This window comes from Heterodontus francisci, chromosome 3 (genome assembly GCF_036365525.1).
Source record: "Heterodontus francisci isolate sHetFra1 chromosome 3, sHetFra1.hap1, whole genome shotgun sequence".
In the NCBI taxonomy this organism is placed as follows: domain Eukaryota; kingdom Metazoa; phylum Chordata; class Chondrichthyes; order Heterodontiformes; family Heterodontidae; genus Heterodontus; species Heterodontus francisci.
Window position 1 is genome coordinate 15,552,286 of NC_090373.1, and position 13,479 is coordinate 15,565,764.

The following is a 13,479-nucleotide window of genomic DNA, read 5'->3' on the forward strand; positions in this document are numbered from 1 at the left end:
TGGTTCAATAGCATAACTACACTACTCTCCCAACACATGAGTGTAACTTACATCATGCACACTAACCTACTCATTACAGACATGTCTATCCATGATAGTATTATTAGTAGTGGCCATTGCACAGTCTTAACTCCACAATGTGGACAGCTTCCATCATGTTGTGGGGCACTGCTGCCTCAGGATGGATCTAGCAGCCTAAAACTATGTATCCACAAGGCAATGTGGGCCATCAGCACCACAATATGTAATCTCATAGACCAACATTTATCTCACTTCTCTATCACCTCAAGCTGGGAGGCAATACCTGGCACAATGGGGGATGTAGCTGATTGTGCCAGGAGCAGAACCAGGGGGTATGGAAGAATGTGGGATCAACCTAATGGAACTATGAGAAGGATCTACCTGCACTCTAAACAAAAAGCCAGCATAGTAGAGACGGAGCAAAGCATTTGCATAAGCAAAGGATCTGAGCAAAGGTCTAGTGCTATCATAACCTGTCAAAAATAGTCAGGCAACGATTTGGGAAAGAAGGCTCCAATGAAAAGCTCTATCGTCAACTATGGTTGTGTTCAGCACATGAATGTAAGAGACAAACCTTAAATGATTACAATTGTCTTCAGCTAAAAATGCTAATTAGATAATCCTACTCTGCTTAGTCCCCACAGTTAGAGATGCTAGTGTCAAGCTAATTATGTTCATTCCATTTGACATTCAAAGGTGGCTGAGTGTACGAGACACATCGAAGGCTTTGGCTCCAGAAACCAATCCAGTTAAACTATTGATGACCAGTTCATCAAATCTAGCCATCCCGCAAACAGGGCAGAGATTGAGAATCCTGCAACAAGTAGCTTAAGTCTGACTTGTGATAGAATAGATCATTATCAACCTACATGGGAGCAGCTGCAACCACACTCAAGGAACACCTCGACAGCCGAGAAGGACAAGGGCAGCAGATGCATGGGAACACCACCACCAGCAAGTTCCCCTCCAAGCCACACACCATCCTGACTTGGAACTATATTGCCGTTCCTTCACTGTTGCTGGGCTAAAATCCTGGAACTCCTTTCCAAATAGCACTGTGGGTATACCTACACCCCAAGGACCGCAGTAGTTCAAGAAGACAGGTCACTACCACCTTCTCAAGGGAAATTAGGGATGGGCAATAAATGCTGGCCTGGCCAGTGATGCCCACATCCCAGGAACAAATAAAAAAAATAGAGCTAGGCCATTTAGCAGGGAAATCAGGAAGCATTTTTTCACACAAAGGGTGGTGGAGATCTGGAACTCTCCCTCAAAAGGCTATGAATGCTAGGACAATTGGAGCTATTAAAAATACGAATTGTCCCTTTAGATTGAAAAATTGCAAATGTAACTTCATTATTTAAGCTGAGAAAGAGAAACCAGGAAAATAGAGACCTGTTCGTCCAGCATCTGTTATGGGAAATTATTGGAATCTAGAATTAAGGGCAGAGTGACTGAGCAGTTTGAGAAATTTGAGCTGATTAGAAAGAGCCAGCATGGGTCTGTCAAGGGTAGATCATATCTAACAAATCGAATTGAATTGTTTGAGGAAGTAACAAAAGTAGTATACAGGGAATGTCTGTGAATATAGTTTATGTGAACTTCGAAAAGACATTCAACAAGGTTCCACATAAGAGATTGTTAGTTAAAATTAATAGAATTGAAGGCAAATTATTGACCTGGTTAGGAGATTGGTTAAGCAATTCTTTTGGGCCTCCTTATCTCGAGAGACAATGGATACGCGCCTGGAGGTGGTCAGTGGTTTGTGAAGCAGCGCCTGGAGTGGCTATAAAGGCCAATTCTGGAGTGACAGGCTCTTCCACAGGTGCTGCAGAGAAATTTGTTTGTCGGGGCTGTTGCACAGTTGGCTCTCCCTTTGCGCCTCTGTCTTTTTTCCTGCCAACTACTAAGTCTCTTTGACTCGCCACAATTTAGCCCTGTCTTTATGGCTGCCCGCCAGCTCTGGCGAATGCTGGCAACTGACTCCCATGACTTGTGATCAATGTCACACGATTTCATGTCGCGTTTGCAGACGTCTTTATAGCGGAGACATGGACGGCCGGTGGGTCTGATACCAGTGGCGAGCTCGCTGTACAATGTGTCTTTGGGGATCCTGCCATCTTCCATGCGGCTCACATGGCCAAGCCATCTCAAGCGCCGCTGACTCAGTAGTGTGTATAAGCTGGGGGTGTTGGCCTTTTCAAGGACTTCTGTGTTGGAGATATAGTCCTGCCACCTGATGCCAAGTATTCTCCGAAGGCAGCGAAGATGGAATGAATTGAGACGTCGCTCTTGGCTGGCATACGTTGTCCAGGCCTCGCTGCCATAGAGCAAGGTACTGAGGACACAGGCCTGATACACTCGGACTTTTGTGTTCCGTGTCAGTGCGCCATTTTCCCACACTCTCTTGGCCAGTCTGGACATAGCAGTGGAAGCCTTACCCATGCGCTTGTTGATTTCTGCATCTAGAGACAGGTTACTGGTGATAGTTGAGCCTAGGTAGGTGAACTCTTGAACCACTTCCAGAGCGTGGTCGCCAATATTGATGGATGGAGCATTTCTGACGTCCTACCTCATGATGTTCGTTTTCTTGAGGCTGATGGTTAGGCCAAATTCATTGCAGGCAGCCGCAAACCTGTCGATGAAACTCTGCAGGCATTCTTCAGTGTGAGATGTTAAAGCAGCATCGTCAGCAAAGAGGAGTTCTCTGATGAGGACTTTCCGTACTTTGGACTTCGCTCTTAGACGGGCAAGGTTGAACAACCTGCCCCCTGATCTTGTGTGGAGGAAAATTCCTTCTTCAGAGGATTTGAACGCATGTGAAAGCAGCAGGGAGAAGAAAATCCCAAAAAGTGTGGGTGTGAGAACACAGCCCTGTTTCACACCACTCAGGATAGGAAAGGGCTCTGATGAGGAGCCACCATGTTGAATTGTGCCTTTCATATTGTCATGGAATGAGGTGATGATACTTAGTAGCTTTGGTGGACATCCGATCTTTTCTAGTAGTCTGAAGAGACCACGTCTGCTGACGAGGTCAAAGGCTTTGGTGAGATCAATGAAAGCAATGTAGAGGGGCATCTGTTGTTCACGGCATTTCTCCTGTATCTGACGAAGGGAGAACAGCATGTCAATGGTCGATTTCTCTGCACGAAAGCCACACTGTGCCTCAGGGTAGACGCGCTCGGCCAGCTTCTGGAGCCTGTTCAGAGCGACTCGAGCAAAGACTTTCCCCACTATGCTGAGCAGGGAGATTCCACGGTAGTTGTTGCAGTCACCGCGGTCACCTTTGTTTTTATAGAGGGTGATGATATTGGCATCGCACATGTCCTGGGGTACTGCTCCCTCGTCCCAGCACAGGCATAGCAGTTCATGTAGTGCTGAGAGTATAGCAGGCTTGGCACTCTTGATTATTTCAGGGGTAATGCTGTCCTTCCCAGGGGCTTTTCCGCTGGCTAGAGAATCAATGGCATCATTGAGTTCCGATTTGGTTGGCTGTATGTCCAGCTCATCCATGACTGGTAGAGGCTGGGCTGCATTGAGGGCAGTCTCAGTGACAGCATTCTCCCTGGAGTACAGTTCTAGGTAGTGCTCAACCCAGCGGTCCATCTGTTTGCGTTGGTCAGTGATTATGTCCCCCGATTTAGATTTGAGGGGGGCGATCTTCTTGATGGTTGGCCCAAGAGCTCTCTTCATGCCATCATACATTCCTCTGATGTTTCCGGTGTCTGAGGCCAGCTGAATATGACTGCATAGGTGTTGCCAGTAGTCGTTTGCGCAACGCCTAGCTGTTCTTTGTGCAGTACTTCTGGCTGCTTTAAGTGCTGCGGATGTTAAATCGCTGGGGGCTTTCTTGTAGTTCAACAGTGCAATGCGCTTAGCAGCTATGACAGGTTCCAGCTCTTCATTATGAGATTGAAACCAGTCTGCATTTCTCTTCGCACTTTTGCCGTAGGTGGTCAAAGCTGACTCATAGATGGCGTCTCTGATGTGGGCCCACTTGGTCTCAGCATCCCCTGTGGGAGTGTTTTGAAGGGCTGTTACAAGTGAATTTAGAAATTTTTGTAACAGCTGTGGGTGAGAAATTCTGCTCGTGTTGATGCGCGGGTGGCCCTTCTGCTTGGAATGATGCAACTTCTTTGGTCTGAGTCTAACCTTGCTGCACACCAGGGAGTGGTCGGTGTCGCAGTCCGCACTGTGGAAGCTGCGTGTGATTTGAACACTGTTTAAGGCGGCTCGCCTTGTGACAATGAGGTCTAGCTGGTGCCAACGACGTGATCTTGGGTGCCTCCATGAAACCTGGTGACAGGGTTTAGTGTGAAAGAACGAGTTGGTTAAGCAATAGAGAGTAAGGATGATGGTTATTTACTCAAATTGTAAAGAAGTGACTGAACTTTCCCACAAGGATTTGTTCTGAGGCCTCAACTATTCACCATAGTTATTAATGATTTAAGTAACACAATAGAGAGCCAAGTATCCAAAATTGTTTTTATTCATTCAGGGATGTAGGCGTCACTGGCTCGCCGCATTTATTGCCATCCCTAATTGCCCTTGAGAAGGTGGTGGTGAGCTGCATTCTTGAACCGCTGCAGTCCATGTGGGGTAGGGACACACACAGTGCTGTTAGGAAGGGGGTTCCAGGATTTTGACCCAGCGATAGTGAAGGAACGTCGATATAGTTCCAAGTCAGGATGGTGTGTGACTTGGTTTGGAAGGTGCTGTCTAAGGGGCCTTGGTGCATTGCTGCAGTGTATCTTGTAGATGGTACACATTGCTGCCACTGTGCGTCGGTGGTGGAGGGAGTGAATGTTTGTAGATGAGGTGCCAATCAAGCGGACTGATTTTTCCTGGATGGTGTCGAGCTTCTTGAGCGTTATTGGAGCTGCACCCATCCAGGCAAGTGGAGAGTATTCCATCACACTCCTGACTTGTGCCTTGTAGATGGTGGACATGCTTTGGGGAGTCAGGAGGTGAGTTACTCGCCTCAGGATTCCTAGCCTCTGACCTGCTCTTGTAGCCACGGTATTTATATGGCTACTCCAGTTCAGTTTCTGGTCAATGGTAGCCCCTAGGATGTTGATAGTGGGGGATTCAGTGATGGTAATGCCGTTGAATGTCAAAGGGAGATGGTTAGGTTCTCTCTTGTTGGAGATGGTCATTGACTGGCACTTGTGTGGCGCAAATGTTACTTGCCACTTATCAGCCCAAGCCTGGATATTGTCCAGGTCTTGCTGCATTTCTACATGGACTGCTTCAGTATCTGAGGAGTCACGAATGGCGCTGAACATTGTGCAATCATCAGCGAACATCCCCACTTCTGACCTTATGATTGAAGGAAGGTCATTGATGAAGCAGCTGAAGATGGTTGGGCCTAGGACACTACCCTGAGGACCTCCTGCAGTGATGTCCTGGAGCTCAGATGATTGACCTCCAACAACCACAACCATCTTCCTTTGTGCCAGGTATGACTCCAGCAGCGGAAGGTTTTCCCCCTGATTCCCATTGACCTCAGTTTTGCTAGGACTCCTTGATGCCATACTCAGTCAAATGCTGCCTTGATGTCAAGGGCAGTCAATCTCACCTCACCTCTTGAGTTCAGCTCTTTTGTGCATGTTTAAACCAAGGCTGTAATGTGGTCAGGAGCTGAGTGGCCCTGGCGGAACCCAAACTGAGCGTCACTGAGCAGGTTATTGCTAAGCAAGTGCCGCTTGATGGCACTGTCGATGACACCTTCCATCACTTTACTGATGATTGAGAGTAGGCTGATGGGGTGTTAATTGGCCGGGTTGGACTTGTCCTGCTTTTTGTGTACAGGACATACCTGGGTAATTTTCCACATTGCAGGGTAGATACCAGTGTTGTAGCTGTACTGGAGCAGCTTGGCTAGGGGCGCGGCAAGTTCTGGAGCACAGGTCTTCAGTACTATTGCCGGAATAGTGTCAGGGCCCACAGCCTTTGCAGTATCCAGTGCCTTCAGTCATTTCTTGATATCACGCAGCGTGAATCAAATTGGCTGAAGTCTGGCATCTGTGACGCTGGGGACTTTAGGAGGAGGCCAAGATGGATCACCAACTCGGCAGTTCTGGCTGAAGATTATTGCAAATGCTTCTGCCTTATCTTTGCACTGATGTGCTGGGCTCCCCATCATTGAGGATGGGGATATTTGTGGAGCCACCTCCTCCAGTTAGTTGTTTAATTGTCCACCACCATTCACGGCTGGACGTGGCAGGACTGCAGAGCTCAGATCTGATCCGTTGGTTATGGGATCGCTTAGCTCTGTCTATCGCATGCTGCTTACGCAATTTTGCACGCAGATAGTCCTATGCTGTAGTTTCACCAGGTTGACACCTCATTTTGAGGTATGCCTGGTGTTGCTCCTGGCATGTCCTCCTGCACTCTTCATTGAATCAGGGTTGGTCTCCTGGCTTGATGGTAATGGTAGAGTGGGGGATATGCCGGGCCATGAGATTGTGGTTGAGTACAATTCTGCTGCTGCTGCTGATGGCCCACAGCGCCTCATGGATGCCCAGTTTTGCATTGCTAGATCTGTTCAAAATCTATCCCATTTAGCACGGTGATAGTGCCACACAACACAATAGACAGTATCCTCAATGTGAAGGCGGGACTTCGTCTCCACAAGGACTGTGCGGTGGTCACTCCTACCAATACAGTCATGGACAGAAGCATCTGCAGCAGGCAGATTGGTGAGGACGAGATCAAGTATATTTTTCCCTCCTGTTGGTTCCCCCACCACCTGCCGCAGACCCAGTCTATCAGCTATGTCCTTTAGGATTCGGCCAGCTCCGTCAGTAGTGGTGCTACCAAGCCACTCTTGGTGATGGACATTGAAGTCCCCCACCCAGAGTAAATTTTGTGCCCGTGCCACCTTCAGTGCTTCCTCCAAGTGGTGTTCAACATGGAGGAGTACTGAGTCATCAGCTGAGGGAGGGCGGTAGGTGGTAATCAGTAGGAGGTTACCTTGCCCATGTTTGACCTGATGCCATGAGACTTCATGGGTTCCAGAGTTGATGTTGAGGACTCCCAGGGCAACTCCCGCCCTACTGTATACCACTGTGCCTTCACCTCTGCTGGGTCTGTCCAGCCGGTGGGACAGGACATACCCGGGAATGGTGATAGCAGTGTCTGGGACATTGTCTGTAAGGTATGATTCCATGAGTATGACTATGTCAGGCTGTTGCTTGACTAGTCTGTGGGAGAGTTCTCCCAACTTTGGCACAGGCCCCCAGATGTTAGTAAGGAGGACTTTGCGGGGTCGACAGGGCTGCGTTTGCTGTTGTCGTTTCCCGTGCCTCGGTCGATGCCGGGAGGTCCGTCCGGTTTCATTCCTTTTTATTGACTTCGTAGCGGTTAGGTACAACTGAGTGGCTTGCTAGGCCATTTCAGAGGTCATGTAAGAGTTAACCACATTGCTGTGGGTCTGGAGTCACATGTAGGCCAGACCAGGTAAGGACAGCAGATTTCCTTCCCTAAAGGACATTAGTGAACCAGATGGGTTTTTACAACAATCGACAATGGTTTCATGGCCATCATTAGACTAGCTTTTAATTCCATATTTATTAATTAAATTCAAATTCCACCTTCTGCTGTGGTGGGATTCGAACCCATGTCCCCAGAGAAATGCCCTGGGTCTCTGGGTTACTAGTCCAGTGATACTACCACTACGCCACTGTTTACCCGTGATGATGACACAAAGATTGGTGGAATTGTATGTAGCCTAATATTACGGAGACATTACTAGATTATACTGTGCTGAATTTTACCATTCCACCCCACCGCCCCCCCACCCCACCGACTTCGGGTTTTATGGTGGGGGCGGGTCAGAAAATGCCTCTGGGAGAGGGCCGCCATGCACCCTGATGGTGGGAGAGCCTGGCTCAATATTATTGGGCGGCACAGTGGCACAGTGGTTAGCACTGCAGTCTCATAGCTCCAGTGACCTGGGTTCAATTCTGGGTACTGCCTGTGCGGAGTTTGCAAGTTCTCCCTATGACTGTGTGGGTTTCTGCCGAGTGCTCCAGTTTCCTCCCACAGTCAAAGACTTGCGGGTTGATAGGTAAATTGGCCATTGTAAATTGCCCCTAGTGTAGGTAGGAGAATGGTGGGGATGCGGTAGGGAATATGGGACTAATGTCGGATTAGTATAAATGGGTGGTTATTGGTAAGCACAGACTTGGTGGGCTGAAGGGCCTGTTTCAGTGCTGTATCTCTCTATGAATCAACTGTGGCGGTGAGGCCTCATGGTGGCCCCCACCACCCCCACACTGCTGGGTGATGAGAATATAAAATCCAGCTCAGTGACTGGACAAAATGATGGCAGATGGATTTGAGTCCAAATAAGTGTGAGGTAATCCCTTTTGGACCAAAAAAAGGATAGATTCAAATATCTTTTAAATAGTGAAAAGTGAGCGTGTTCCAAAGAGATTTAAGGGTCCATGTACACTGATAGCTAAAAGGTTGTAGTCAGGTGCAAAAAAAATGGAAATAGAGGGGTAGAATTTGAAGAGGAGGAAGTTTTACTAAAATGCACAAAGCCCTGGTTAGACCACATCTGGAGTACCAAATACAGTTCTGGACACTGCACCTTAGAAAGGACATATTTGCCTCGGAAGGACTGCAGTGCAGTGCAGATTCACCAGAATGTTGCCAGGGCTCCACGAGTGAAGTTATGAGGAGAGTTTTCAGAAATTAGACTTGTATTCCTTGGAATATAGAGGCTAAGGGGTAATTTGATTAAGGTTTTTCAGATATTGAAAGGAATTGATAGGATAGATAGGAAGAAACTTTTCCTGCTGGTGGGGAACTCTCGGACAAGGATACATGACCTTAAATTCAAAGCCAGGCTAATTCAAGAGAGAAGTTAGAAAACAGTTCTTCATGCAAAGGGTGGTAGAAGTGAGGAACTCTCTCACACAATAAGCAGTAGTTGCTAGCTTAATTAATAATTTTAAATCTGAGAGAGATAGATGTTTGCTCGCCAAGTGTTTAAGGAATATGGAGCGAAGGCAGTTAAATGGAGTTAGCATAAAGATCAACTGGCTGAATGGCCCTCTCCTGTTCCTATGTTGCTACAAATGAAGCAGCGTGACAATTCTTCCTTTAGTTTCACTCTGGTGTTAGGTGGGGCCTTAACTCTGGATTCAGGCTGCATTTACACTGTAGTTACAGCATCATTTGGAAGCAAAATGCTTTGCTACATTTTTTCATCTTTCCATCCGGCGGACAGCCCCATTGGAGGGCTTTCTGCACAAGAAACCTCCCCTGTTCCTTTCGAGATGCGGGCTAGAGAGAGTTATATAAAGCTGTCCTGTCAAATGGATTTTTCAGTCATTTCATAGACTCTCAGTCTGCCAGTAATTTTTGTGGCGTGGATGAGTCCGTGTTTCAAATATACACACGGTGTGAGAGGTTGCAGTCTCTATTCCATTATCTGAAGAATGTATTCCTCAAGCTAAAACTGCACTTCAGCCCCACACCCCTGGGGTGGAAGTTTATGGGCCCTGCAGGAGTGGAATGTGTGGCATGCGGGGTGATTTAATTAGGCGGGAAATGTTTTTTTCTGATTCCTGACGGTGGAATTTTCTAAATCGAAATTAAGCTGAGGGCATGTTTGCGACCTTCTGGGGCTCCTCCCGCATTGTGGCAAATTTCAAAGGAAGATGGTTGTGGTTGTTGGAGGTCAATCATCTCAGCTCCAGGACATCACTGCAGAAGTTCCTCAGGGTACTGTCCTAGGCTCAACCAGCTTCAGCTGCTTCATCAATGACCTTCCTTCAATCATGAGGTCTGAAGTGAGGATGTTCGCTGATGATTGCACAATGTTCAGCGCCATTCGTGACTCCTCAGATCCTGAAGCAGTCCGTGTCGAAATGCAGCAAGACCTGGACTTGGGCTGATAGGTGGCAAGTAACATTCACACCACACAAGTGCCAGGCAATGACCATCTCCAACAAGAGAGAATCTAACCATCTCCCCTTGACATTCAATGGCATTGCGATCTCTGAATCCCCCACTAACAACATCCAGGGGCATCCATTGACCAGAAACTGAATTGGAGTAGCCATATAAATATCGTGGCCACAAGAGCAGGTCAGAGGCTAGGAATCCTGTGGCGAGTAACTTCCCAAAGCCTGTCCACCATTTACAAGGCACAAGTCAGGAGTGTGATGGAATACTCTCCACTTGCCTGGATGAGTGCAGCTCCAACAACACTCAAGAAGCTCGATACCATCCAGGACAAAGCAGCCCGCTTGATTGGCACCCCATCCACAAGCATTCACTCTTTCCACCACCGATGCACAGTGGCAGCAGTGTGTACCATCTACAAAATGCACTGCAGCAATGCACCAAGGATCTTCCAACAGCACCTTCCAAACCCGCGAACTCTACCACCTAGAAAGACAAGGGCAGCAGATGCCTGGGAACACCACCACCTGCAAGTTCCCCGCCAAGTCACACACCATGCTGACTTGGAACTATATCGCTGTTCCTTCACAGTCGCTGGGTCAAAATCCTGGAACTCCCTTCCCAACAGCACTGTGGGTGTACCTGCCCCACATGGACTACAGCAGTTCAAGAAGGCAGCTCATCACCACCTTCTCCACCTTGCCAAGCATTAAGGTAGATAAGTCCCCAGGGCCTGATGGGATCTACCCCAGAATACTGAGGGAGGCAAGGGAAGAAATTGTTGGGGCCTTGACAGAAATCTTTGCATCCTCATTGGCTACAGATGAGGTCCCGGAGGACTGGAGAATAGCCAATGTTGTTCCTTTGTTTAAGAAGGGTAGCAAGGATAATCCTGGAAATTATAGGCCGGTGAGCCTTACGTCAGTGGTAGGGAAATTATTAGAGAGGATTCTTCGGGACAGGATTTACTCAAATTTGGAAACAAATGAACTTATTAGCGAGAGGCAGCATGGTTTTGTGAAGGGGAGGTCATGTCTCACTAATTTGATTGAGTTTTTTGAGGAAGTGACGAAGATGATAGATGAAGGAAGGGCACTGGATGTTATCTATATGGACTTCAGTAAAGCCTTGGACATGGTCCCTCATAGCAGACTGGTACAAAAGGTGAAGTCACACGGGATCAGAGGGGAGCTGGCAAGATGGATATAGAACTGGCTTGGTCATAGAAGACAGAGGGTAGCAGTGGAAGGGTGCTTTTCTGAATGGAGGGCTGTGGTGTTCCACAGGGATCAGTGCTGGGACCTTTGCTGTTTGTAGTATATATAAATGATTTGGAGGAAAATGTAGCTGGTCTGATGAGTAAGTTTGCGGACGACACAAAGGTTGGTGGAGTTGCGGATAGTGATGAGGATTGTCAGAGGATACAGCAGGATATAGATCGGTTGGAGATTTGGGCGGAGAAATGGCAGATGGAGTTTAATCTGGACAAATGTGAGGTAATGCATTTTGGAAGGTCTAATGCAGGTGGGAAGTATACAGTAAATGGCAGAACCCTTAGGAATATTGAAAGGCAGAGAGATCTGGGCGTACAGGTCCACAGGTCACTGAAAGTGGCAACGCAGGTGGATAAGGTAGTCAAGAAGGCATACGGCATGCTTGTCTTCATCGGTCGGGGCATAGAGTATAAAAATAGGCAAGTCATGCTGCAGCTGTACAGAACTTTAGTTCGGCCACACTTAGAATATTGTGTGCAATTCTGGTCACCACACTACCAGAAGGACAGGGAGGCTTTGGAGAGGGTACAGAAGAGGTTTACCAGGATGTTGCCTGGTCTGGAGGGTATTAGCTATGAGGAGAGGTTGGATAAACTCGGATTGTTTTCACTGGAACGAAGGAGGTGGAGGGACGACATGATAGAGGTTTACAAAGTTATGAGCGTCATGGACAAAGTGGATAGTCAGAAGCTTTTTCCCAGGGTGGAAGAGTCAGTTACTAGGGGACACAGGTTTAAGGTGCGAGGGGCAAAGTTTAGAGGGGATGTGCAAGGCAAGTTCTTTACACAGAGGGTGGTGAGTGCCTGGAACTTGCTGCCAGGGGAGGTGGTGGAAGCAGATATGATAGCGACGTTTAAGAGACATCTTGACAAATACATGAATAGGATGGGAATAGAGGGATACGGTCCCTGGAAGTGCAGAAGGTTTTAGTTTAGACAGGCTGGGAGGGCCGAATGGCCTGTTCCTGTGCTGTGCTGTTCTTTGTTCTTGTTCTTGTTCTCAAGGGCAATTAGTGATGGACAATAAATGCTGGCCTAGCCAGCGATGCCCAAATCCCATGAATGAATAAAAAAAAAACAGACCATCCAGGATAAAGCAGTTTGTTTTATTGTATTGTATTGGATTTATTGGATGTTATTCTCCTAATCTAAATTGTTGACGGCTGTTTTAGTGACTGGAGGGCTGTTTCCACTGGCATTCCGCAGGACTCAGTACTGGGTCCCCTGCTTTTTGTGGTATATATTGACGATTTGGTTGTAAATGTAGGGGATATGATCAAGAAGTTTGCAGACGACACAAAGATTGGCCGTGTGGTAGATAACGAGGAGGATAGATGTAGGCTGCAGGAAGATATTGATGGTCTGGTCAGATGGGCAGAAAGGTGACAAATAGAATTCAACTTGGGGAAGTGAAAGGTGATGCATTTGTAGAGGTCAAGCAAGGCAAAGGAATATTGGATTAATGGGACAATACTGAAAAGTGTAGAGAAAGTGAGGGACCTTGGAGTCCACAGATCCCTGAAGGTAGCAGGACAGGTCGATAAGGTGGTTAAGAAGGCATATGGAATCCTTTCCTTTATTAGCCGAGGTGTAAAATAAAAGAGCAGGGAGGTTATGCTGGAACTGTATAATTCATTGGTAAGGCCACAACTTGAGTACTGTGTGCAGTTCTGGTCACCTCATTACAGAAAGGATGTAATTGCAGTAGAGAGGGTACAAAGGAGATTTACGAGGATGTTGCCAGGACTGGAAAAATGCAGCTATGAGGAAAGATTGGATAGGCTGGGGTTGTTCTCCTTGGAACAGAGAAGGCTGAAGGGAGATCTGATTGAAATGCACAACATTTTGAGGGGCCTGGATAGAGTGGAGGTGAAGGGCCTATTCACCTTAGCAGACAGGTCAGTGACGAGGGGGCATAGAGTTAAAGTGATTGGTCGAAAAATTAGAGGGGCGATGAGGAAAAATGTTTTCACCCACAGGGTGATGATGTTCTGGAACTCACTGCCTGAAAGGGTAGTTGAGGCAAAGACCCTCAACTCATTCAAAAGGAGTCTGGATATGCACCTCAAGTGCCATAATTGCAGGGCTACGGACCAAATGCTGGAAGATGGGATTAGAATAGGTGGATCGTTTTTCGGCTGGCACAGACACGATGGGCCAAGTGTCCTCTTTCAGTGCCTTAAACTTTCTATGATTCTATGATTGTTAAACCTAATGTCAATTATCTCTACTCATTTTAAAACCTTAATCATGTTAGTCCTCAA